Source organism: Rattus norvegicus, chromosome 16, assembly GCF_036323735.1.
Source record: "Rattus norvegicus strain BN/NHsdMcwi chromosome 16, GRCr8, whole genome shotgun sequence".
Lineage (NCBI taxonomy): Eukaryota > Metazoa > Chordata > Mammalia > Rodentia > Muridae > Rattus > Rattus norvegicus.
The window spans coordinates 88,345,666-88,372,512 of record NC_086034.1 but is presented as its reverse complement, the minus strand read 5'-3'; the positions used below and the strand labels follow the sequence as shown (position 1 = coordinate 88,372,512).

At 37.0% G+C, this 26,847-nt stretch overlaps 1 long non-coding RNA gene across 2 annotated transcripts in view; it reads right to left on the bottom strand.

Annotated features, from left to right (window-relative positions):
* LOC102546842 (uncharacterized) overlaps positions 1-26,847 on the bottom strand; it is an 81,329-nt gene that overhangs the window by 8,085 nt on the left and 46,397 nt on the right. For both annotated transcript variants that reach the window (XR_005495138.2, XR_010058802.1), the window contains one exon: positions 8,819-9,005. This is a non-coding gene — a long non-coding RNA (uncharacterized LOC102546842). The remainder of the gene's footprint in view (positions 1-8,818; positions 9,006-26,847) is intronic.

Sequence of the window (26,847 nt, the reverse complement as noted above, 5' to 3'; positions counted from 1 at the left end):
AGGGCATCTGGGTTCTTTCCATTTTCTGGCTATTATAAATAATGCTGCGATGAACATAGTGGAGCACGTGTCTCTTTTATATGTTGAGGCATCTTTTGGGTATATGCCCAAGAGAGGTATAGCTGGATCCTCAGGCAGTTCAATGTCCAATTTTCTGAGGAACCTCCAGACTGATTTCCAGAATGGTTTTACCAGTCTGCAATCCCACCAACAATGGAGGAGTGTTCCTCTTTCTCCACATCCTCGCCAGCATCTGCTGTCACCTGAGTTTTTGATCTTAGCCAATCGCACTGGTGTGAGGTGAAATCTCAGGGTTGTTTTGATTTGCATTTCCCTTATGACTAAAGATGTTGAACATTTCTTTAGGTGTTTCTCAGCCATTCGGCATTCCTCAGCTGTGAATTCTTTGTTTAGCTCTGAACCCCATTTTTTAATAGGGTTATTTGTTTCCCTGCGGTGTAACTTCTTGAGTTCTTTGTATATTTTGGATATAAGGCCTCTATCTGTTGTAGGATTGGTAAAGATCTTTTCCCAATCTGTTGGTTGCCGTTTTGTCCTAACTACAGTGTCCTTTGCCTTACAGAAGCTTTGCAGTTTTATGAGATCCCATTTGTCGATTCTTGATCTTAGAGCATAAGCCATTGGTGTTTTGTTCAGGAAATTTTTTCCAGTGCCCATGTGTTCCAGATGTTTCCCTAGTTTTTCTTCTATTAGTTTGAGTGTGTCTGGTTTGATGTGGAGGTCCTTGATCCACTTGGACTTAAGCTTTGTACAGGGTGATAAGCATGGATCGATCTGCATTCTTCTACATGTTGCCCTCCAGCTGAACCAGCACCATTTGCTGAAAATGCTATCTTTTTTCCATTGGATGGTTTTGGCTCCTTTGTCAAAAATCAAGTGACCATAGGTGTGTGGGTTCATTTCTGGGTCTTCAATTCTATTCCATTGGTCTATCTGTCTGTCTCTGTACCAATACCATGCAGTTTTTATCACTATTGCTCTGTAATACTGCTTGAGTTCAGGGATAGTGATTCCCCCTGAAGTCCTTTTATTGTTGAGGATAGCTTTAGCTATCCTGGGTTTTTTGTTATTCCAGATGAATTTGCAAATTGTTCTGTCTAACTCTTTGAAGAATTGGATTGGTATTTTGATGGGGATTGCATTGAATCTGTAGATTGCTTTTGGTAAAATGGCCATTTTTACTATATTAATCCTGCCAATCCATGAGCATGGGAGATCTTTCCATCTTCTGAGGTCTTCTTCAATTTCTTTCCTCGGTGTCTTGAAGTTCTTATTGTACAGATCTTTTACTTGCTTGGTTAAAGTCACACCGAGGTACTTTATATTATTTGGGTCTATTATGAAGGGTGTCGTTTCCCTAATTTCTTTCTCGGCTTGTTTCTCTTTTGTATAGAGGAAGGCAACTGATTTATTTGAGTTAATTTTATACCCAGCCACTTTGCTGAAGTTGTTTATCAGCTTTAGTAGTTCTCTGGTGGAACTTTTGGGATCACTTAAATATACTATCATATCATCTGCAAATAGTGATATTTTGACCTCTTCTTTTCCGATCTGTATCCCTTTGATCTCCTTTTGTTGTCTGATTGCTCTGGCTAGAACTTCAAGAACTATATTGAATAAGTAGGGAGAGAGTGGGCAGCCTTGTCTAGTCCCTGATTTTAGTGGGATTGCTTCAAGTTTCTCTCCATTTAGTTTAATGTTAACAACTGGTTTGCTGTATATGGCTTTTACTATGTTTAGGTATGGGCCTTGAATTCCTATTCTTTCCAGGACTTTTATCATGAAGGGGTGTTGAATTTTGTCAAATGCTTTCTCAGCATCTAATGAAATGATCATGTGGTTCTGTTCTTTCAGTTTGTTTATATAATGGATCACGGTGATGGTTTTCCGTATATTAAACCATCCCTGCATGCCTGGGATGAAGCCTACTTGGTCATGGTGGATGATTGTTTTGATGTGCTCTTGAATTTGGTTTGCCAGAATTTTATTGAGTATTTTTGCGTCGATATTCATAAGGGAAATTGGTCTGAAGTTCTCTTTCTTTGTTGTGTCTTTGTGTGGTTTAGGTATAAGAGTAATTGTGGCTTCGTAGAAGGAATTCGGTAGGGCTCCATATGTTTCAATTTTGTGGAATAGTTTGGATAATATTGGTATGAGGTCTTCTATGAAGGTTTGATAGAATTCTGCACTAAACCCGTCTGGACCTGGGCTCTTTTTGGTTGGGAGACCTTTAATGACTGCTTCTATTTCCTTAGGAGTTATGGGGTTGTTTAACTGGTTTATCTGTTCCTGATTTAACTTCGATACCTGGTATCTGTCTAGGAAATTGTCCATTTCCTGAAGATTTTCAAATTTTGTTGAATATAGGTTTTTATAGTAAGATCTGATGATTTTTTGAATTTCCTCTGAATCTGTAGTTATGTCTCCCTTTTCATTTCTGATTTTGTTAACTTGGATGCACTCTCTGTGTCCTCACGTTAGTCTGGCTAAGGGTTTATCTATCTTGTTGATTTTCTCAAAGAACCAACTTTTGGTTCTGTTGATTCTTTCTATGGTCCTTTTTGTTTCTCTTTGGTTGATTTCAGCTCTGAGTTTGATTATTTCCTGCCTTCTACTCCTCCTGGGTGTATTTGCTTCTTTTTGTTCTAGAGCTTTTAGGTGTGCTGTCAAGCTGCTGACATATGCTCTTTCCTGTTTCTTTCTGCAGGCACTCAGCGCTATGAGTTTTCCTCTTAGCACAGCTTTCATTGTGTCCCATAAGTTTGAGTATGTTGTATCTTCATTTTCATTAAATTCTAAAAAGTTTTTAATTTCTTTCTTTATTTCTTCCTTGACCAGGTTATCATTGAGTAGAGCATTGTTCAATTTCCACGTATATGTGGGCATTCTTCCCTTATTGTTATTGAAGACCAGTTTTAGGCCGTGGTGGTCCGATAGCACGCATGGGATTATTTCTATCTTTCTGTACCTGTTGAGGCCCGTTTTTTGACCAATTATATGGTCAATTTTGGAGAAAGTACCATGAGGAGCTGAGAAGAATGTATATCCTTTTGCTTTAGGATAGAATGTTCTATAAATATCCGTTAAGTCCATTTGGCTCATGACTTCTCTTAGTCTGTCGACATCACTGTTTAATTTCTGTTTCCATGATCTGTCCGTTGATGAGAGTGGGGTGTTGAAATCTCCCACTATTATTGTGTGAGGTGCAATGTGTGTTTTGAGCTTTAGTAAGGTTTCTTTTACGTATGTAGGTGCCCTTGTATTTGGGGCATAGATATTTAGGATTGAGAGTTCATCTTGGTGGATTTTTCCTTTGATGAATATGAAGTGTCCTTCCTTATCTTTTTTGATGACTTTTAGTTGGAAATTGATTTTATTTGATGTTAGAATGGCTACTCCAGCTTGCTTCTTCTGACCATTTGCTTGGAAAGTTGTTTTCCAGCCTTTCACTCTGAGGTAGTGTCTGTCTTTGTCTCTGAGGTGTGTTTCCTGTAGGCAGCAGAATGCAGGGTCCTCATTGCGTATCCAGTTTGTTAATCTATGTCTTTTTATTGGGGAATTGAGGCCATTGATATTGAGAGATATTAAGGAATAGTGATTATTGTTTCCCTTTATATTCATATTTGGATGTGAGGTTATGTTTGTGTGCTTTCATTCTCTTTGTTTTGTTGCCAAGACGATTAGTTTCTTGCTTCTTCTAGGGTGTAGCTTGCCTCCTTATGTTGGGCTTTACCATTTATTATCCTTTGTAGTGCTGGATTTGTAGAAAGATATTGTGTAAATTTGGTTTTGTCATGGAATATCTTGGTTTCTCCATCAATGTTAATTGAGAGTTTTGCTGGATACAGTAACCTGGGCTGGCATTTTTGTTCTCTTAGGGTCTGTATGACATCAGTCCAGGATCTTCTGGCCTTCATAATTTCTGGCGAGAAGTCTGGTGTGATTCTGATAGGTCTCCCTTTATATGTTACTTGACCTTTTTCCGTTACTGCTTTTAATATTCTTTCTTTATTTTGTGCGTTTGGTGTTTTGACAATTATGTGACGGGAGGTGTTTCTTTTCTGGTCCAATCTATTTGGAGTTCTGTAGGCTTCTTGTATGTCTATGAGTATCTCTTTTTTTAGGTTAGGGAAGTTTTCTTCTATGATTTTGTTGAAGATATTTACTGTTCCTTTGAGCTGGGAGTCTTCACTCTCTTCTATACCTATTATCCTTAGGTTTGATCTTCTCATTGAGTCCTGGATTTCCTGTATGTTTTGGACCAGTAGCTTTTTCCGCTTTACATTATCTTTGACAGTTGAGTCAATGATTTCTATGGAATCTTCTGCTCCTGAGATATCTCTTCCATCTCTTGTATCCTGTTGGTGAAGCTTGTATCTACAGCTCCTTGTCTCTTCTTTTGGTTTTCTATATCCAGGGTTGTTTCCATGTGTTCTTTCTTGATTGCTTCTATTTCCATTTTTAATTCCTTCAACTGTTTGATTGTGTTTTCCTGGAATTCTTTCAGGGATTTTTGCGATTCCTCTCTGTAGGCTTCTACTTGTTTATTAATGTTTTCCTGTGTTTCCCTATGTGTGTTCATGTCTTTCTTGAAGTCCCCCAGCATCATGATCAAATATGATTTTGAAACTAGATCTTGCTTTTCTGGTGTGTTTGGATATTCCATGTTTGTTTTGGTGGGAGAATTGGGCTCTGATGATGGCATGTAGTCTTGGTTTCTGTTGCTCGGGTTCCTGAGCTTGCCTCTCGCCATCAGATTATCTCTAGTGTTACTTTGTTCTGCTATTTCTGACAGTGGCTATACTGTCCTATAAGCCTGTGTGTCAGGAGTGCTGTAGACCTGTTTTCCTCTCTTTCAGTCAGTTATGGGGACAGAGTGTTCTGCTTTCGGGCGTGTAGTTTTTCCTCTCTACAGGTCTTCAGCTGTTCCTGTGGGCCTGTGTCTTGAGTTCACCAGGCAGCTTTCTTGCAGCAGAAAAGTTGGTCTTACCTGTGGTCCTGAGGCTCAGGTTCGCTTGTGGGGTGCTGCCCAGGGGCTCTCTGCAGTGGCAGCAACCAGGAAGACCTGTGCCGCCCCTTCCGGGAGCTTCAGTGCACCAGGGTTCCAGATGGTCTTTGGCTTTTTCCTCTGGCGTCCGAGATGTGTGTGCAGGGAGCAGTCTCTTCTGGTTTCCCAGGCTTGTCTGCCTCTCTGAAGGTTTAGCTCTCCCTCCCACGGGATTTAGGTGCAGAGAACTGTTTATCCGGTCTGTTTCTTTCAGGTTCCGGAGGTGTCTCAGGCAGGTGTCCTGCTGCTCCTGGGCCCTCCCCCACGGGAGCCCCGAGGCCTTATACAGTTTCCTCTTGGGCCAGGGATGTGGGCAGGGGTGAGCAGTGTTGGTGGTCTCTTCTGCTCTGCAGCCTCAGGCTGCACCACCTGACCAGGCGGTTGGGTCTCTCTCTCACCGGGTCTGGGAGCAGAGAGCTGCTGCGGGCCGGGATCCGCGGGTGTGGGACTTCCGGTAAACACAGAATGTGCCCGGTCCTAGAGAAATTCTGCTTCCGTGTGTCCCAAGCTCACCAGGCAGCTTTCTTGCAGCAGAAAATTTGGTCTTACCTGTGGTCCCGAGGCTCAGGTTCGCTCGTGGGGTGCTGCCCAGGGGCTCTCTGCAGCGGCAGCAACCAGGAAGCCCATTATTCCATTATTATCAATCTATTATTTAAGATTTTCATCCCATGACCAGCAAGGCAGCTCATTAGATGGGCATTGAACCTCAATGATTATTTTAATATGTTTTATTTTGTTCCAGTACAGATTTTATTATTATTATTATTATTATTATTATTATTATTATTATTATTATTATTATTAAACTTGCTAGTTTCCTAAATTGTTTCCATTCGATTACCTATATAGCTAGTTTTCTGCATTTGGTCTCCATTGCCTAGAAATGAGACAAGTGTCCAAGAAAAGGTTGATGAAAGTTGAATTTTTATGTTGTTACTATCCTGAAATAACCATCATCGATTGCTATACTTGAAACATCCAGCTAAGATAAACTGGACACTGCTTCCTCAACATAATTTTGAAGTCATGTCTGCATTGACTTCAAGAAGTCAATAGTTCTTACTACTTTTTTCAGATTTTGAACAGAATAAGTGTTAAAAGCATTCCTGTGATGAAAAGCTCGTGCCTCATACACCTTTCCATTGGCTTTTTCTGCTAGTCTCAGCTCACACAACAATGCTTAATTCATCAAAACTAAGGAATAAACACACTGTGTTAGTTTTCCTCTTCTGGAATACTGTATCATATCCACGGCTAATCTGCTTATCTATTTGCTGCCCTATAATCTATCAAAGTTTCTTGTCCAACATAATACAGGATAGTCAGATATGTTGGAAATTGTGTCGGTTTTGCCTTGACCAGTGTTTGCTTGTTGTTGCATCAGGCTATGCATTTGACGGATGAATGTTATAGAGATATGCGATCTGCCAGTCTTAGAACTTTGATGGACTCCTGACACAGAGGTTTTGTAGGTAGCAAAGTTTTCCGTCATTGATTTTTAATTCTCAGCGTTGTTTTCAAGTGTGAAGCTTTTCTTTCATTTCTGTTACGTTGTCATTGAACCCTGTCTGATTGTGCCTGTGTACATACTGAAGCTATCTAAGACTCTCGTTTACTTCTTTGATATTCTGCTTTCCTGTATCTTTGTCCTCATTCAATGCTATTTACACGATTGTTTCTTAGCAGCTTGTTTATATGGTATCTTGAGTTGCTTACATTTCTGAGTAAATTAGTGATGAAGATAACTTAAAAGGGATGTGTTCTTATGTCCCCTTTTGCAACATTTACATGGGAAAATAAGCCTTTGCATTCTGATCCCCACAAACTCAATACTGAAATACAAGAAGGGGTAATTTCAGCTTCTTCTTCTTCTTCTCTTTTTTTTAATAATTAAAAAAATCTGTTGTCCTATTTTGGCGTCTAAATCTTCAAAGCAGTGACTCACAATTTGCAGCGTTCTTTGCCTCCTTCTGGCTTACAGCTGGCAGGGTGGGTATACTGGTTGTGTGCCTTGGCTCTCTTGCCATAATCCTAAAGGAAGGGGAGCCAAGAGTTTGGTCATTCTGACACCAGACACTGTAAGCAAAGTGTGGCTATGTTTTCTCTGGCAAAGGAGGGAGATGGCCCCTGGTTGACATCAACTGGGTGGTTTTTGGTTACCAGCTGCCCAGCTCTGGGACCTTCCCCTTCACTGAAGGTTCTCAGCCACCAGCATGAGGTAATGTTTCCTTTGTCTTCAGCAACACTTGTCACAACCAACTTTTAGAGTATTAGATAAAAGCTAATTTTATGATTTTCTTTCCTCATTAAAATAGGTCATGTGAAGAAAACATAAATTGGAGCTGTCTTCCAGACTTGCATGTTGTGGTTTACCCTGGCTTCCTGTTTATTGTTGAGTTACTTCAAAAGACTGAAATTCTAGAGTCCTTAAAAATGAGTGCACAAATTACATGCAACATGCTAAGCAAATAAAGAATTTTGGTTTAGTTTTATACAAATCTTATAACTAGGGCAGACATGGGATTTGAACAGACAAGTACAGGAAATCAAGAGTCAGCTTATCTAGTCACTCACCCTCTCTGCATGGCAATACCCTTACCCATGTTTTGTTCTAATGATAGTTATGTCAAAGTTAATGCCTTTAGAATTATGAGAGACAGGTAGTAATTAGGTTTCCTAATTCTAGGAAGATTGGTTTTAAGAAAGACACAAATGAGAAAAAAATCAAACAACTGGCTAGGATGGTGTCTTAGATAATTCATGGATTACAGTAGCTGCCTATCAAACTTTAATGACTACACAAGAAGTTGTTCTATATTTAATGTCTGCAGTAAATTCCCTTTAGGATAAATACATGGAAGGAGGATGACCTTGTTAGTTAAAATGATGCTTGACATAATTTATGAAATTACAGAAATCTTCTAATGCTAGCAAAGCTTGTAGTTGATGTAGGATTTCTTAAGCATAATTTACTCCTCAAACATGAAGAACCAAACTTTCAACTGGGCACAACAATACGGGTCCAGAAACATGGAGGTGAGGTCATCACCCTTAAAAACCAAGTATGTCATTGGAATTCAAACTGCTTTCTCCTTGCTTCCTGCTCAGTAAATATTGCCACAATTCACTCCATTTCTATCTGCTCCCACTGTATGCTATAACTTTTGTGTGGTTTGAATAATCATTAAGATTGATGCAAAAATAAAAGCATGTTGTGGTTGTCATTTGTTCTATGGTGAGTTGCTAGAATGGAAATTCTTTAAAGATGAATTTGGGATGTGTTACTTAGTTGAGGAATATAAGGATCCCATGTCTGCCTGGGAATGTGCAATGGCATGTGAGATGTGAAAACACTGATTTGGGAGAAAGACAGATCTTCTGTTTACCTCTACTTCCTTCATTGAATTGTAGGAACATTGGAGATTGGATTTACTTTCTTTCTTCCTATGTAGAAATAATGTGTGTGTGTGTGTGTGTGTGTGTGTGTGTGTGTGTGTGTGTGTATGTGTGTGTGTGTCTGTATGTGTGTTGAACACATATATATTCAAACATTTGTCATGAGGATATTTATTAATGACAATTATTATCTCAAATTGGTTATATAAATAAGCAAGTTAAGAGGAATGTGAATCTATCTTCTAGATGCTAAATGATAAAGTAGGAAATAATTGCATATCCAGAGTGTTAAGAACTAAGATTAGATGTTAGTTATATTATGTGAAAAGAACCACTAATGTGACGTCAACTCACATTTGGTCTCACCCTTGAAGCGAGCACTTAGGGAAAGCTGTCAAAAATTCCTCTGCCTCAGTGATTTATGCTACAAAGACACTGAAGAGCACAGCACTTCCCCCTGTCTCCTTTGTGTAGATGTGCTCCGTAAACAGTCCCATTTCCCCTTCATGCCTTCCTTTCTTCACTTCATTCTAATAATGACCTGTAAGTACAAGAAAAATTACTGTCAGGTAAAAGCTTTCTTAATAGATCCTGCAATGAAAATTATAATTACTTTAAAGCAGTAAAATTGTAATGCTAAGAGGTAAGACTAAAATGTCTTCTTCCTAACCACTCCATCACCTCTTCAGTGATACAAACTGAAGTCCTGAAAAAGTTTTCCCCCTCAAGAACTGCCATCCACAATGTCTTCACCCTCCTGCTGCCTATGAGAGCCATTACTATTTTATACTTTATTATTATTAAGTTAGATAAACAGAAGAATAGATGATGTCAAACACTCACATGATAAGATATTAAGATGTTTAATATCTGAATACATATGTTTCTACCTCTCTCCAATATGTGTCTTATTATCACTCTTGGGATAAACCAAAAGGAGATCTAACCTTTAGAATATATATATATATATATATATATATATATATATATATGTATATATATTTCAATGAGGTTGTACATACATGTGCCTCACAATTAATACCTGCTATCTGTCCTGTTGACATTGGACTTGTGTACATCATAGATAGTGGTTGCCATGTAAATGAGGGTCGTATAGATCACACACTTCCATAACAATGAAGTTGTTTTTAATTGGATAAGTGCTATGCTAAGTGTATACGTACATCATTTCATTCCATCCATTTAACAGTTCTTATTGCATGGGCTAAAATTCTTCTTGGCAGTTGTAGAATCTGAGGTTTAAATACACTAAGTCCATTACAAGTGTGCAGTTAGATCCAAGCACACTGACAATGACACACACCTCCTTGTTTGTCATGGTTTCCTCATTTGTCTATGGATGATACTGTACCTGTATTTAAGAAAGCATTTTCCACACATACTGAAGTTAACTAGTGTCCATTTCTGCCTTTGAATGAAAACTATTTTCTCTAAGAAACCAGAAGAGCTTTTAGAAATTACTGAGATTACATTTTTAATTGTTTTATAGTGGCTACTTGACTTCATAGTAAAGTTACTTGCTAGCAGTAGTCAATCGCTTTCATTCAGCATGAATTTTTCTGACAAAAAGACATACTGAATTATTTAAGTTTCAGTAAAATCGGTTTTGCGCTTGATTATCTAAGATATCGTTTATTTTATTTGAATCCAATAAATACTTGTTGAATGTCTGCTATGGGCTAAGCAGAGATGCCTATATAAAGAATATCACTTTGGGTTTGATGAGGTAACCCATACCATGTTGTACCTTGTTGAGGGTAGGCACACTGGGAAAAGAGCATACACAGGCCAATCAAGTTTAATTAAGGGAGAGGAGTTCTTCAGGTCTGTTGATTCTAATTATATGTGATTTGAATATAAGTAAAAGTAAGTCAGATAGGCCAGAGGGGTGACAGCAGACTGCAGGAGGTATCAGAGTGAGCAGATGCCCTGGAGATGCTAAAGTATTTGCTTAGAATGTGTCAAGCTTCATTGCTGTATTTTGGGAGATGGAGGTCATGGAAAGGACACTAGCAAGCTGAAAAGAACAGAGAAGCGCAATGTGCAAAAGGTTGTCTTTGTGGTACAGAATGACTAGGTGCTTGTATATAGAAGTCATATTATAATGCTCAAATACACCAGATACACTCTGGTGAATGTGACTGAGAACGTGAAAGGAATGTAGCACAACTCTCCTTTGCTTTACTCAATACCCTTGGGCTATGCACATGTGTCTAATAAAAACATTTCCAAATTGATGACTAGTTAAACAATTTCAAGACCACAGGGGAATTAAATTCAATAGAATATGATGGAAAGGGCCAACCAGAGAGGGAATAAGGCTTAAAGAACCTTCTTTCCAATTCACATTGAATTAGAAAAGAAGTTATGGGGAAGTTCAGATGGTTTCTCTATCAGTTGACCTCTCCAAATCTGTATTGTCAGTCCATACCCATAAGTGAATATTGATTCAACTATTGGATGATCCCATAGGGTAGTTCCTTTTTTAACTCTTCAAAGAAAATTCATTGAGCAAGAGCATTTCTTAGTTAATATGTGGGGACCTCCCTCAACATGGAATGACGTTGAAAGGGTTCTAGAAAATGAATGTACTAAGCACCTCTTTGCATGACAATAGATTCATGTGCAATCTGGAAAGGGTTTCTAGGGAACTGCTAAGCAACTTCAATAGCAACACACAGCAAAACTGTGCAATAAACGGCTTTGGTAAGTACTTTTGCCCATTTCCTCTGCATTTTATATTTCTGAAGGTTGTAAATCTATGGCATCCATCATCCCATTTGTATGTTCCTCCTTCCTTTGCTGAGTAGGATATTTTTCATTATTACAGCATTTTCTATCAAATGTCCCAGAAAGTGCACTACACTAACTAACCATCAGAGCTACAAATATTAATGATTGCTGATAAAAAAATAGAATCTCCCACACAAATAAAACTTGAGCCAAGCTTCCAGAATAATGTGAATAGCTCTTTCCAAAAAACTGTTTATTTTCTTTAATTTAATTAACTTCCAAATTTCCACTTTTTGATGGACACTGGCATTTCATTTCTTAGCTGTAAAGAGCTTTATCCTACAAACAAAGGTTACTTGATGAAATCAATAATATTTAGACAGAAAATCCTTGAGATCACATTTGAAACTCCTCTTCCTCTATTTTTTCTATTTATGTACTCAAGTTTATCTAAGTATAATTTACATAGTTCTTACCTGTGAATAACCTTCAGTTAGCCCACAAAGCCATCCAGCTCAGGAAGACTTCAGTATACTAACATTTTTCTCCAATGTATCTGGTCTCCCAGATACAATATGCAGTCAAAGATAACTGAAATAAGTGAGCAGCAGAGACAGAGACAGAGACTAAGAAAGACAAAGAAGAGATAAAATTAGAGCGACAGAGACCAAAACAGAGACTGAGGGGAGATGGTAACAAAAAGAGAAAGGAAGACAGGAGAAAGGGAAACAGGAGAAAGGGAAAGATATAGATAGAAAGAGATAGAGAAATGGAGATTTTGTTTCTTTAAAGTCCCCTAAATATTGGATCCAACCAATACTGCTCTGTACTCACATTACTTTGGTTATTGAATCTATGCAGTTTCTATCTGCAAGTCATATATTTACAAACACACTTGATGTAAACATTTGAAATAATGTAGTTATCTTGTGACTTGTATTTTATTCTCGGGCAGCATGAGGCCACAAATTGTGTTGTTTTTAATAAAATGTTCACATATATCCTTTCATAGCACACACACACAATTAAGTACTTAATACAAAGGAATGAGTGCATTTACATTTCCTTAAAGGATAGAATTTATCCTTAAGTGGCAGCTGCATGGCATTAATTACAAAGTCTTCATTGACATCCATATTAACATATTTATTGTCATCTTTTATTTAATGACATATTAAAATGAGTATTGGAATTTTAGTTGTTTATAAAGCTGGATTCTAAACTGTTATCAATTATGGAAAAAGAATATTAAAACCTCACTAATATATTTTTAAATCTCTAGTTCTTTCATGAGTTTTTCATTAATAGATTATTCTACCTTTATCATGATAAAATCCACATATCATAAAATTTTCTTTTTTAATCAGTTTTCAGGAGTGTATTAGTCACAGTATGTTCATATAAATATATAAATTTAAAGATCTAGAAACTAATATGTTAGCTAACTTTTTGTTACTATGATAAAAAATAACTGAAATGCTGAGTCCTGGTTAGCCATGTAAGAGATGTAATTATATGGTTCCCACTCTTGAAACATAGCCAGAAGTTCGAGGGCTTCCACAAGTGTCAGTGGCTGCTATAGATGTAAGGACTGCCCTTAAGGGTGTGGGAAAGAATTCTGAAAACATGAGTTCAAAAATATATCATTTTTCAACCATGCAAAATATAATAATGAAATATGAATTTTAGGGACATATTGGAACTAGAAAAACAGAGGCAACTATACCATTGTCCAGCTTATCAGAAAAATACTGACAGAGATAAAGAGATTTAGGGACCCAGCTAAGTTTACAAAGTCAGGTAGATGTCTAAATTCTTTGCCAATGTTAAAAAAAAATGTACTTGTTGTCCTTTCTGTAAGAGTCAAGGAGCTATGGTTATGGAATGCTGATGAGTGGGATGGTCAAGAGGAACCTGAAATAATTAACTGAATTGATATGTAAATAAAAAACTGAGCTACTAGTCTGCATTAGATGAGCTAGCATAGAGAAATACCAATTAGTTTTTAGAATTTTTTTCTAGTGAGGCCTGAGCTTTCTAGAGATCTCTGGAGAATGAACACAGCTCTTCAATAATTTTTTCTAACCAGGATTCCTGATTTTCGTTGGGAAAAAACCCATGGAGATTGAACATGACTCTTTTATAAATTTTCATAGATCTTTCAAATTATTTTTTTAACAGGATTTCTGACCTTGGTAGGAAATTTCAAGAATCACTTAGAGAGCCAACACAGCACGATTACAATGTTTTCTAGCAAACACCTAGAGAGAATTGCTTGAAGAGCTAACATATCTCTTTAATAATTTTTCTGGCTTTCTGATTTTGATTGAAAAACTGTGGAATTACTTTTAGAATTTCTTTTAAAGATTAATTTATTTATTATGTATAAGTACATTGTAGTTGTATTCAGACACACCAGAAGAGGGCATCAGATCTCACTACAGATTGTAGTGAACTACCATGTGGTTGCTGGGATTTGAACTCAGGACCTCTGAAAGAGTAGTCAGTGCTCTTAACCACTGAGACATCTCTCCAGATGACTCAGCATTTAAAGGCTGGCTGACAACTAAAAATAAAGAATTTTTTCTAACAAGATTTCTGACTTGTTTGTAAAATTTAAGAATGTTTTATAGCAGCTTTTTAAATTCTGCTCATGGTTAAAAAACCCATGAGTTATTCAAAGAGCATTTATAATTGTCTCAAGCAGTGACAGCTGTCTTGAGCATACTCAGAGCCAAGAAGGTTTCTATAGAGAGCTGTCTAAAGAACCATCTCAGGTAGAACATTGGTCAAGGCTGATCCTTGGCACTGTGAAAAACTAAAAAAAAGGAAATACTTACTTTGGTTCAAAGGGTGAGAAGTTTAAGTCCATAGTTACCTGTTTCCATTGTTCCTAGACTATCTTGAAGTTTAAAGTTTAAAGGGGAGCATCTGACAAAGCAACTGTTCAATTTTCATGGGGAAGAAAACAGAGGACAATTTGTCTAATCTAGAAGTCCAGACTGATCAATGGTGCTACCTACATTTTGAACAGTTCTCCTTTATTAATCAATTATCTCCAGAAGCACCCTCAGGGAAGCATTTCCTTAAGTATTTGCTTCTCAATCTTGAATTATTAAGATTAAACATTGTACATTCAGCCCATCTCCAATGCCCCTCCTCACAAACTAATGGGGAAGCACCATTCAACTTCCCGTTTCTTTGAATTTGATGTGTTTGTGTCTATAGACCTAGATCCATGCAAGATGTACTGCTTTGTGACTTTTTATCTAGATCTTAAAATGTTCTCAGTGTTCATTTCCATACTTAGTATTTAGACATTCAGCCGCGGCAGACTTCAGCATTCCTGAAGTTCTTAGTAAATTTCCTTAGTAGGTGCTTTGAACCTGACATGCACATACCTCAACAAGCTGTGTCTTTCAATTACTTCAGATAATATTGACGCAAAATTAGAGCTAGTAGGTCAAATGGCAAAGGAAACTCTTGCTTTTATAAAATTTAAAGTATCCAGTGACTAGGTGACCTCAGTTTGGCTGTATATAATTTTGTAGCTGTGTGCTCACTTAATGCTGTCCTTCCTAGAATGGATGGGCATTGTTGCCAGGTGCATTGGTTCCTGGAAGTTATTGATGCTGAGCATCATCAAATATCCTTGCTTCTCATTTGCATATTATCTTTGAAGGAATGTCTATTCTAGTCTTTTTCAAATTTTTAAATCAATTTGATATTTTTTCCTAGAATTTAAGGTCTTTGTATGTTCTAGAAATTAACTGCCCACTGTCAAATATTTATAAATATTTCTTTTTACCTTGTAAGCTGGAAAAGATAATGCATGTTCATTTGAATATATAATCCATTCTTTTCTTGTGTTACATGTTCTTCAGAATTCTTTTGCTGTCAATTCTAATAAGTCATTACCAAATCTAGTAATGATTTGAAAAAGCTATGTATCCAAGGGTTTTCTCCAGTTAGGTCTTATATTCAAATCTTTCTGTCATTCTAACGGTACTTTTGCACATAGTATGAGGGGAGCAAACACCTTCATTCATTTATATGCTAATATTCAGATTCCAAATATTTCCTAAAGATATTGACTTTTCCTAATCAGTGATATTGATATTCTTATCAGCTGATATCCTTATTCTTAGTAGCTATTACTTTACACATAAAACATTATACATTCCATAATCTCTCCTATGTATGCGGTGTTGTCAGTATTATATTTTATAATGTGTAATCAAACCAGAAATTTTATTCCTTCTATCTTTTTCTTGCCTTATCAAAAGAATTTTGTAGTTAAGATGCTTGTGGTTTCTTATAAAGTTTAGGGTACATTTTTCTTTTTCTGGAATGAGAATGATGGTATTAAGCTTGTAACACCTAATAATGCTAAACTCATCTTTGTTTCTCTCAGAATTATATTATTCTTTTCAGATTTCAATTATTTTGCTTTCATATACTTTCACTCTTTTGATGCTATTGTAAACAGTATTATCTTGCTAATGTTAATTTTCATACAGTTGTAGTAATTATGTATGTGCATGCATCTGCAAATGTATCTGCAAATGTGTGAACTCCTTAGAATAATTTTTACTTTATAAAGACATAGTGGCATCCTTCAAATGAGTCTATTGTGAGACCTTTGGATTTTATATGTGCTGTTATTGTGGGGTGTTTTAAATTTTTTGATCTAAAGACATTAAAATTATTTTTTGTTATTACAGATGAAATGCATAATATTAAATACAAGTGTCTTATCTACTTGAATTTAAAATTCTCTAAATATTAAAAATCTAGATACTGATATCTGTAACTGGAAATTTATTTCTTCTTTAATGATCAAATATTTTGTATTTCTTTTCCTTGTCTAATTGCCTTGACTAATATTTCCAGTACTGTGTTGAAGGGAAGGTCTGTAAACTGTGATGTTTCTTTATTTCTGATCATAAAGAATATTTTAAACCTGTCATGATTGAGAATGGGGCTTTACACTGATCTCTGGAGTATTCTAATATATTTTATTGGTATGATTTTTTTCTATCTCTTCTTATGTGATGAGTTTTTGTAGTGAATTGAGTTTTTCAAGAAAAATTAAATCCTTTTCTACTCTATGTCTATTGGATTTGTCCAAGGGTAGATTTTCATGAAGATGCTTAGTGGTTCAAGAACTTCTGAAAGTTTGTCTAATCTTCAGCTATTTACCAACAAACTACAACTTCAATATTCAGTTTGCCTCTCCTTAACATCTTAAAAGTCTGTTGAAAAAATCTGAACAAAAGATAACAATCACTAGGAACATATTCAATCATTTAGCTACTTCTCTAGCCCTTAAAAGTATTATAATACAAACTGGGAAGTGGTAGTGTGGGAGAATAGCACCACTTACATTATTTACTTACAACCTCCAAACATTATTTATACATATGGCACCAGCTTCATGTCCCTAATCAAACTAGTCAGAAAAAAAGCCATTGCAAAGAAGAACAACGAGGAGGAGGAAGAGGAGGAGGAGGAGAAGGAAGAGGAGGAGGAGGAGGAGGAGGGGGAGGAGGAGGAGGAGGAGGCGGAGAATGTTGGATACACAGCACACTAGTTTCTTTGCTATCTAGAAAAGAATTCACAAATTGAATGGTTTCCTGTCATTGATTCTTTGATTCGCTGCTAGTTGGTGTCTCACAACAAGTGAATCAAATACAATACCTACTCATTTAACTGGAATATTATGTCAGATACACAAGGGCATGAATTTTATAGCTTGTCAAATGGCCAGAGGAAATGTAGGCTAGCATAAGTATTGCTGCTAACAAAGAATTACTTGGAAGCAAGAACAGTCTGTGAAGTCCTTGGTTATCACAATAATGATGTTTTCCCAGATCTAATGTTAATTATCTTATGTGCAGCATATGTATTTAAAATGACACTTCTTTTTGATGAACTCAATACTTTCATTATGATAAAACAAACCTCTACTCATGACTATATTTCTTACTGAACACATACTTCATCCTGGTAGAACTATCAAGGGCAACTACACATTTTCCTAATGTAGTCATTTTATGTTTTCCACAATTTTATTCTCTTTTGTCTACATCTCAAGTTGAATATAATTTCATGGTCTGAGAGTATCTGTATTTTGCCCTTCAGTTCACTGTGATGATCCTTTTGAGAGAAGGATAGTCAGACATATTACATTTAATAATATTGATAACACAGTTTTGTTCAACTTTAGACTCTACACATTTATATTTCTCCCCCTTTAATCATTACCCTTGTGCCTAATTTACAATTAAATATATGTAGGCATAACTACACTTTGTCTTCTATGTTAACTTAGATAAAACAGTTAAATGATATCAGTTGGTCCTCTGGCCTCCATAAATACATTATCATATATATGTGGCATATTGCATTAGTTAATTCAAGCACATAGTAAGAACTTGTGATAGCTGAGTTCTAGAATCCTCTCTCAAACTTTGGATGAGTGGGACCATACATTTATCTCTTCTAATTTCCTTAGTTCTGTGTGTAAATCCCAATTTTGAATAATTTCCATTTCATTTTTCTTCTACCTGGTAGGCCTTGATAAAATGTTTCTATGTTTGTATGTCTGCTTTTGGTTGTTCTAACGTCTCTGTGCATGAAGATAATTGAATTATTTCATCTACACTTTTTAACAATAAATATTGCCTGACTCAGGAACCTAGTCTGGCAGGTGTTTTCTTATATACACTGAAGAGACTGTGTGGCTCTCTAATAATCTCTCACTTAATTCTCAGTAATAAGTCTACAGTTATTCTTAGTTCTGCTTCTCTATGTAACAAGTCCTCTAAGTCCACTCCCTGGATTTATTCCTTTTACTCCTGTAGTACAAACATAACTACTTTTCTGTGTTATTTTTATTTGCATTTTTTGAGGTTGTTGAAATTCTTGTTCCTCAGGTCCACTAAATTTGGAAATATGTTGACCGTCATTTCCTCAGATACCTTGTGTGCATTCTCCACTTGTTTTCCTCGCTGAGAAGAATTGCAGTCAGAATATACTATGGCCCACTATTTTTCTGTTTACTTTTTTAAGTAGTCTCACTTTGGATGATGTCTACTCCTGCCTTTAATTTCAGTTTTCCTTCCCACTGATTAAACTTTTGTTATTCCTTTCAAATAAATTTTTTTTCATCCGAATTATTGTAGGTCTTATTTCTACCAGTTTATGGTTTGATTTTGAGCTTTCCTTCACCTTCTCTAGCTCCACTTTAATAGCTCATGCTATGCTTTGAAATAATTGTTACAGTTTATCATAAATAATAGTTCTAAAAATCTGTCAGTTTTCATTTTGCTTCAGCTGATATATTTTATTATATTTATTTTTCTTCATGACCTTCATGTATTTCTAGAAGCCATGTATTATAAAAAATACTCAAGAGTGAGTCTTGGCCATTTCATAATCTCATAAGTCTGCCAGACCCCTTATGTTTGAATTAAGTTAATTTCACTGGGGACACATTAGACATTCTGAGCCAGGCCTCTTAGTTTGTTAGGTGGAATCTGGAACAAGACTTAATCCAGGGCTAATTAATTATAGCTATAGGGGTAAATTCTTTCTAAGTAGCTCATCCAGTATACCAAGAGCTGGGAGGCTTCCCAGAGTAGCAGGGAGCAATCAGCAATCGGCTGCTGTTTTTCACTGTCTCTATGACTTCAGGGCATTTCATCTTTTCTTATTTGCAGATCACTTTCCTTCCCTTTGTGAGTTCTACTACGCAATTTCTGATGAGGATTCAAACTCAAAACAGAGGAGACTTAAGTGTCTATCTCGTTTTTTCTCTCTACCAACCTGTTTCTGCCACTGCTCCCACCCGTCCCCCCTCCCGCAGTCAGGATTCAAGTGTCCCAATGAATTTTACCTGTATTTCTTTTCTACAACATGGGAGCATTTTTTTTCTTATTTTAACGTAGTACTTGCAATTGAACACAAGACCTCATCCCACTAGCAAGTAGTTTACCACTGAGCTACTTCTGGTGGAAACTCTGAATAAAATAAAATCTGGATCCTCGTACCACTCACGTTTCTTACTTATAACCTCTCAGCAGATTCTCGTCTTTATTATCACATCTAATTTATCTTACAGAATAATGTTTGTTGTATTGTCTTTGTTTACTCTTGATATGTTTGAAAAGTCCTTTTTCTTACATGGGTGTAGCGGCTTCATTTCTGATTTTGAGTTATGGCAGACGTGCTTTTGCGGTAGCATTTTTCCTCTGCAATTTTTAATGGCTCACTATCTTCAAATTGGGTTATGAATCAGCCTAGCTTTTTGGATAAGAATATTTGCAACTTTGAAGGTTATTTCATTTGAATGACAACAGCAAAAAAAATCTAATGACAGGTGACTTTGAAAATCACTTCTGTGCCTTGCAAAAGACCCAAGGGATGTCATTTGCAAGTGAGAAAAATAAAGAATAGCTTTATCGTCTAGTTCTTCCTGGGGGAGAATTGGCAACAATGAATTCAGCATCTTTTGCCAAATAAATGAACATTAAAAAGAAATCATATAATGTTGGCAGTGTCAGGCAAAGAATGTTATCAAAAAGTATTTCGTCTTCATGACTTTCTTTTTGTCCTCCAAAATATTTATTTCAGCAAAGACAAGTGGGCAGCCGAGAAGAGGCATGGGCATTTTGTCCTCTTTTTAAGTATAATGAAAACATATCATGACCTAGGAATTTTGAAGTGGCTGACAAATCTGCATCTATTTTTAGCAGACCTGGAAGCAATGTCTATCTAAGGTGATAGCAGACATGGACACAGACGCTGAGCCGTACATCTTCCCGTGGGTCTGTTAAGAGCTCACCCAGCAAACAAGAGTCACAAAGTGAATCATCTTCAGTATTTTGAGTATCTTTTTTCCATTTTTTAATGAATTGGCGGGAAAATCGAGACTATATTAGATTCTCTGTCTTTTTTGTCTTTTTTTTTATTTTTATAGTTTTTAAAACCAGTCAATACAATTTCAGGATATTATTTGTCATTCTTTACTTCTGCTATGATTAAGCACCATGGGTTTCACTCTACAAATTGAAGTGTGAACTTACAGGGAAATTTTTATTGCTTGTCATTTCAATTACCTAGACATCGGTATCTGAATCTTCGTTTGTTTAGATGAACAATAAAAGGCATGGAACCACATAAATAAAACTACAAAATAACTATGTGTTATTAATCAGTAAATGCAATTATGTAGTTCCTTATATTTCCTGAAATAATGGCATGGCCCTGCATTTTACAACAAGAAATAATGTAGGTCTTGTTTTAATGACCAGAACTGTTCCCGTTCAACCAGGATTGATTGCTAGAGTTAATGAAAAGAAGAGAAACCCTAACTATCATTCACACAGTTGCACATGTCAGTGAAGAGCATGGATTCTGGGATTAAAGCTCATGTTTACAAGCCAGAAACACCATTGTTAGCCATAGTGGTAAGAGTGGGATGACTGATGGGAATGACGGAATTCTTAATGCAATACCCTTGATACAGACAGAAATTATTGCTGTTAAGAGATTCAGTTATTACATCAGTCATGTCAGGGAATATGTGAAAAACTAAGGTCCAGTCACTGTCATCCAAAAAGAGGAAGGGCTGTGACATAAATTCTCTGCTTTCACCACCAGACCTAATGCAGTTGTTGGAGCCATAAAGGGAACTAGCTGCTCCTCACAGTTACTGAGCCGACACCGCACATTTATTCAACAGTTGAATCAACCATCAAAGGTTGCTTATAAAATGTCCCAAATCTGCTCGGACAGTAGGAGATATGCACTGTATATCTAAATTGCTCTACAAGTGATCTCTGAAAAATGACATAGTGCTTTTCTGGGCTTAGAGGTTGCTGAGTGTGGCAATTGGGTCCTTATTCAAAGTATGTTCACTTAGTTATGCTGCCATAGTACAGTTAGGAGGATCGAGGGATAAATTCAAGGTATTGACTAATACAATGTCCTGATTGACTTCTCCCTAGAAGTCTAGTGGAAGTCAGCAGTCAACACAGTATGCACCGAGAGAAAAGTATACCAGGCTGGGATCAGAGCTTCAAGCCAACCTGCTACTATACTATTATCTCTAGTTTTGAATCGTCACCATGTCTTCTTAGTCTCCTTGCTACCATTCTTGTCAGTGGAAATATACTGAGTAAATTTTCACCTTTCTTACAAGTCTAATCCAGATAATGTACTTGACTTCCCAATATAAGTAGGTTGTTTTTCTTCAAGGAATTTCAAATAAATCATGAAGAGAGCTAGCAGTAAGTATATGCTGAAGAAATAGAAGGCTTGCACAGCATGGGATTTCTGTCCTTTATTATTTACTTATTTAATGATTAATTTGCTTTATTGCTCCAACAACTAAAATTGTCATATTTATGCTTAAATTTTTTTGAGAATTCGGAAACTGAAACTGAAGATCACTTTAAGACAGGTTATATCACATAACTGACATATAACCTTTTAAAAGCCATAATATCGAATGACCCTTTTTTAAGTTGTTTGTACCTTATTGACTATTTTGTATGTATGCACACATATACATGCATAAAATGGGTAGAAAACTATATACTCTATCGAAACTATTTCATGTACATTTAATACTAGTTATTTGAGTTTTGACTAAGTGTGATTCACTATTAAAAGTGTATATAGATCGAATTAAACCCAAGTATCCTTAGACTCCAAGAAGCTTCACTGTTACATAGAATGGAATAGAAGGCAATGGAATCATAGCCTTGACTACTGTCAGCTGCTATGCAGAGATCATCTAGTATACCAGGGAGTCTCTGTGTAGCTCTGGCTGTCCTGGTACTTGATTTATAGACCAAGCCAGCTTTAAAATCAGAAATCTGCCTACTTTTGCCTCCCATGATCTGGGATTAAAAGTTTGTGCCACTGTGCCTGACTTAGTTTAAACACTTTATACCCAGAAATTCTAAGCATTCCTGAGAAAGAAGCATTCCTGGTTAGAAGTATGGTACCACATAGTATGTTTCACACAATTGTGTTAGAGCCAATTATCTGCAGCAGATCTGATTGAGTCGATGAATAGAGCAATAATATAATCATAGGTTTACTTCTAGGAAACACACTGAATGCCATTTTTAGGGAACATGCCTAGGGCACCTTTCTTCTGCAAGATAGGTTATTCTTTCTAAATAGAATCTTATTAGGTAAAGAGACAGCACTCAACAGTTTGTATGATGGAACACTGCTTTATCACATTTCTCACTACTTAAGCTCTTACCCATCACTATCAAGGAGTAACCTCAAGTTGGTCATATGCCACAGGAGTAAATGATGACTTCCTTGCCTGCTATGACTTAAAATGACCATAGAACACAAAACTAAATTCTCAGGAATGTAACTAGTGTTGCAGAGAGATAAGCACTTGGAAGTGGAACTGCACTGCCTGTCTGCATCTCCTACAGCCTGGCTGTGTGGGTTGTAACTTCCTGCCTCTGTCTCTTTCCCTAGCTCTGATACACAGGCAAGCTACTGAACATGAAGATGAGGTATGTGGCTTCCTTGGTACTCATCCTTATCTTCGGCTGTTTTTGATTCCTGAAAGCCTACCTTTGAAGTTCAACCTAGACTCTTCTCCCCTCTTTTTTGAGCATCTACCCTCTGTCAGCACACTTTCTGTCTTACTGTCATACTAACTATAATTTCAGCCCTTTGATCCTTTCAGTCAAGAGCCTATTCTCTCAGTTCCTAGGAATTTCCCTCCTTCTGTGAGCACAGGTCCCTTCACCCAGACAAGCCTCCCTTACTCACTTTCCAGATCCACTCATGATCAAGAATGGAGCATCCTTCTCTATATTCGAAATATTCCTAGTCCGCCTACTTGTGAATTCCAAACTCAGCCTACTTGTGAATTTGTATTCACAGCAACCAGTCACCCATAATCCCATTCTTCTATCGCTCTTCCATTCCTTTGACATAACATAACTATTATATGTATACATGCTCAGTATTAACTTCTCTGCAGATTCTTAGAAAGACTACATCCTAGTGGATAATATTAGCCTATTTCTCTCTTTACCATTGTAAAGGATAGAATTGTGTACCAAGTGACAAAATTACTCTGACTAAGGGAAAGCATATCTACACTGGCAGGTCTCAATTTAAGTTCAGGATCACAGATTTCTAGGGCCATTGATGCATCCTGGTAAGCATTGTCAAGGTACATTTTCTTAGGATTTCATTCTCCTGCCCTTTTACATTTCTTATCCCCAACTCACCCCCTCCCCAAACTTCCAATGCTTATTTCCTCCTCCACCATCATTCTGCACTTGCTTCCTAACTTTTGTTTCTCTAAGAACACAGATACCTTTCTCAGGACTCCCACAGACACTGCAGCTAATGGAGTATGTCCTCCTCCCTTGAACAGCCTAGTTGTACGTATCTCTGTGTTCAGCACCCACAGTGAGTGATTCTGTCTTGTTGAGCCACGGAGACAATCGTTAGCTCCCTAGTGCATGCACACATTTTTCTTCATAGATAAATCATGTACATCAGAGCACAAATATGCTCTTCTTTTATCTTAAGCCAATAATCATTTCCCCAACTTGCCTGTGAAACTCCTCCCTTTACTCTGAACAGAACAGTGCCTCAAAGGAGTTGCATGTCCTATGTCTTCGCTGTCTTTACTCTTCCTTTCACTTCTATCCATTCTGATAAAAACCTATTACTATAAACACACTCAAAAAACAAAGGTGTTGCATGTATGGGGGATATGTTCTTCTAGCTGGACTGCCTTATCTCGACTCAGTGGGAGAAGACACACCTAGACTCACAGAAACTTGAAGTGCCAGGGTTTGAGGATACCGAGGGGGTCCCCACCTACTTAGAAGAGAAGGGGAGATCGAAGAATGATTGTGGGAGGAGGTGACTGGGAGGGGGCAGTGAGTGGGATGGAAAGTGAATAACTAAAATGTAAATTTAAAAATGCATTTCTTGAACTAATATCAATGTTCACAGCTCATTGTTTTATGCTGCTAACCCACTGGGAATTGAGTGGTGTCTTTAAGGAGGATGAATGGTTAGGAAGTAACAGAATTATTGAGAAATTATACCCTCTTTCTTCCTTCAAATTATCCCACACTTATTGCCTCAAACACCCACATTCCATGCTCTGCTTTTAATACTTTACAGGCAAGACCTTCTCCACTTTTCCTTGTCTTTTTTCTGTACTCTATACAACTAAGAAAGCACAGGCTCAGCATTTGGACCTCATCTTGTTTCTATATGGATTCATATTCATGTTAACCCCATTATTTCACATGACCTTTAAGGACATTAATATTTCCTTAATTTTAACAACTTCATACACATACAACACAATGTGATGTGGTCAAATGAAAACTCATTGCCTCCTCTTAGCCCAGTCATTCCCGATCTTCCGGATGCTCTGACCCTTTAATATAACTCCTCAACTTGTAGGTACCTCTAAACATAAAACTATTTTTGTTAAGCACCTAGAATTTTTCAATTATAAGAATATATTCTCTGGGTTCTGTTGTGACCCAGATGATGGTAACTTTTTTTTCTATTATGAGTTCTGTTTTTTTTCCCCTCTCCCAGAAATTGGTTTTGATGTACCCAAGACTTAAGTTTCTCAATAAAGGAAATAAAATCGCCAAAAAAAACACAAAAAAACAAACTATTTTTGTTGTTCCATAACTGTAATTTTGCTACCATTAGGAATTACAAAGTAAATATCTGTTTCTGGTGGTCTTGGAAGACTTTTATGAAAGGATCATTTGACCTCTAAATGGGTTGCAACCTACAGGTTATCTTAACCACTCCCATTCATATTAATCCTCTTATTTTTCATAATGCTCTTACTCCTACTTTCATGTCTTCATGTGTGGAGGGGTTAGGTGTCTGGAGGGCATAGTCATAGCTGTTGAATGCTCAGGATTGGTGCACTCTTATCATATAGGCAAGGTAGCGCATCTTAACACTCTACCCAATTCTCTGGCCCTTAAGTATTACTATCCCTTGCTGCAATGTTCCCTGTGCCTTGGAGGGGGTGATATATGATGACAGTCATATTGATGGTGATAAAATTTATGTTTTAACTTCCATTGTTCCATTGTATTCCAGATTCACATATCAGCATCACCATTTTCCACTTACACAATGACTCATTCTTATGGCAAATTCATCTGTCAGTGGACTACTCAAATTCTGAGACTCCATCTCTGCTTTCCTTAGCATCATAGCCTCTTTGTGTGTGTTGTGCATCACAGAGGAAACAGTTTTGTTTAGAACAAAGTTATGGCCCCATAGCTATATATAAGCTTCCCCTGAATAGAAATTGTTCCACTCTGGCCTGGGAAGGGCAGCTTGCATGTGAGGTATGTTGAGCAGAATGATGAGCTCGGTTCCCCCCATATATAAGCAAAGGAAAATCTACTTATGATTCTAGTGTTCGTAGGAAAATTAATGTTGGTTCTGTTATTTCTCAAAATCCATTTGAAACAAAGTGGCCTCTCATTTTTTACTATTGCTGTCTTCCAAGTAAGAATTAAAAAAACCTCTGTCCTACAGATGAGCCTTCTATGCTCTGCTTATCTGTGTTTAGTGTTAACATTGGGGAGCAAGGGAATAGTAGCTTGTGATTCCTAGGACACCTACTCCAGAATTCCTCCACTATCTCCACCATCCTAAGTTTTTTGGTTTGTCTTATTTGAATTGTTCCTACATAAGTTGACATCCATCACACTGATCTTTCCCATGCTTTCCTCTGGTCAGGGAGCTGGCCAAAAAGGTACCCTCAGTAGACTAGAACAAGTACACAGGCTACAGAGAATAACCATTCTGATGATTTCTGTAGAAAAATATGCATGCCTTTGGCTCTGGTTCATAGTCTCACCCTTAACTGATTTCTCTTAATAAATAAAGTATTCAGTTTGGCTGGAGGTCATGTCCTTTAATAAAACCACCAACATACATTTTTGTGGATCACAGAATGTGTACACACACACACACACACACACACACACGCGCGCGCGCGCGCGCGCACACACGCGTACACATGTACACACGTGCACATGTGTTTACTATTTTCCTGAAGAATGAGACATTTGACTTGCTACCATATCTATGGTCTCTGGTGAGCATGTCATGACCCATACCCTTACAAGAGCAAGATGGTACTCAGAAAAAAGATCTCATGTCCAGGTAGAGAGCAAGAATGGTGCCAGATTAGCTCTATGAAAACTATCGAGAAGACTACCAAAGATTCATACAACATCTCTTAAGGTCCTACCATTTAAAAGGTCATCACTTTGGATGCCAATGTTAGCACATGAATCTTCGGTGGTTATACAGTGCCTACAACATATCAGAAGCAAATATTTCCATAGTGGAGAACATAGCTCTGCTGAATAGGGGGCAATAAGTTTCATCTATATTCCTGACTCATAGAAATGGAGGGGTTAAATGAATATGTTTTAAATCACTAAGACACAGCAATTTGTTATCCAGAGAGTAGAAAACTAGCATGGCATTTAATGAGGCAATGATTGCAAAATTGCTTTCTAAAACTAAAAGTGACAGTGTACCAAGGGTTATTCAAAATT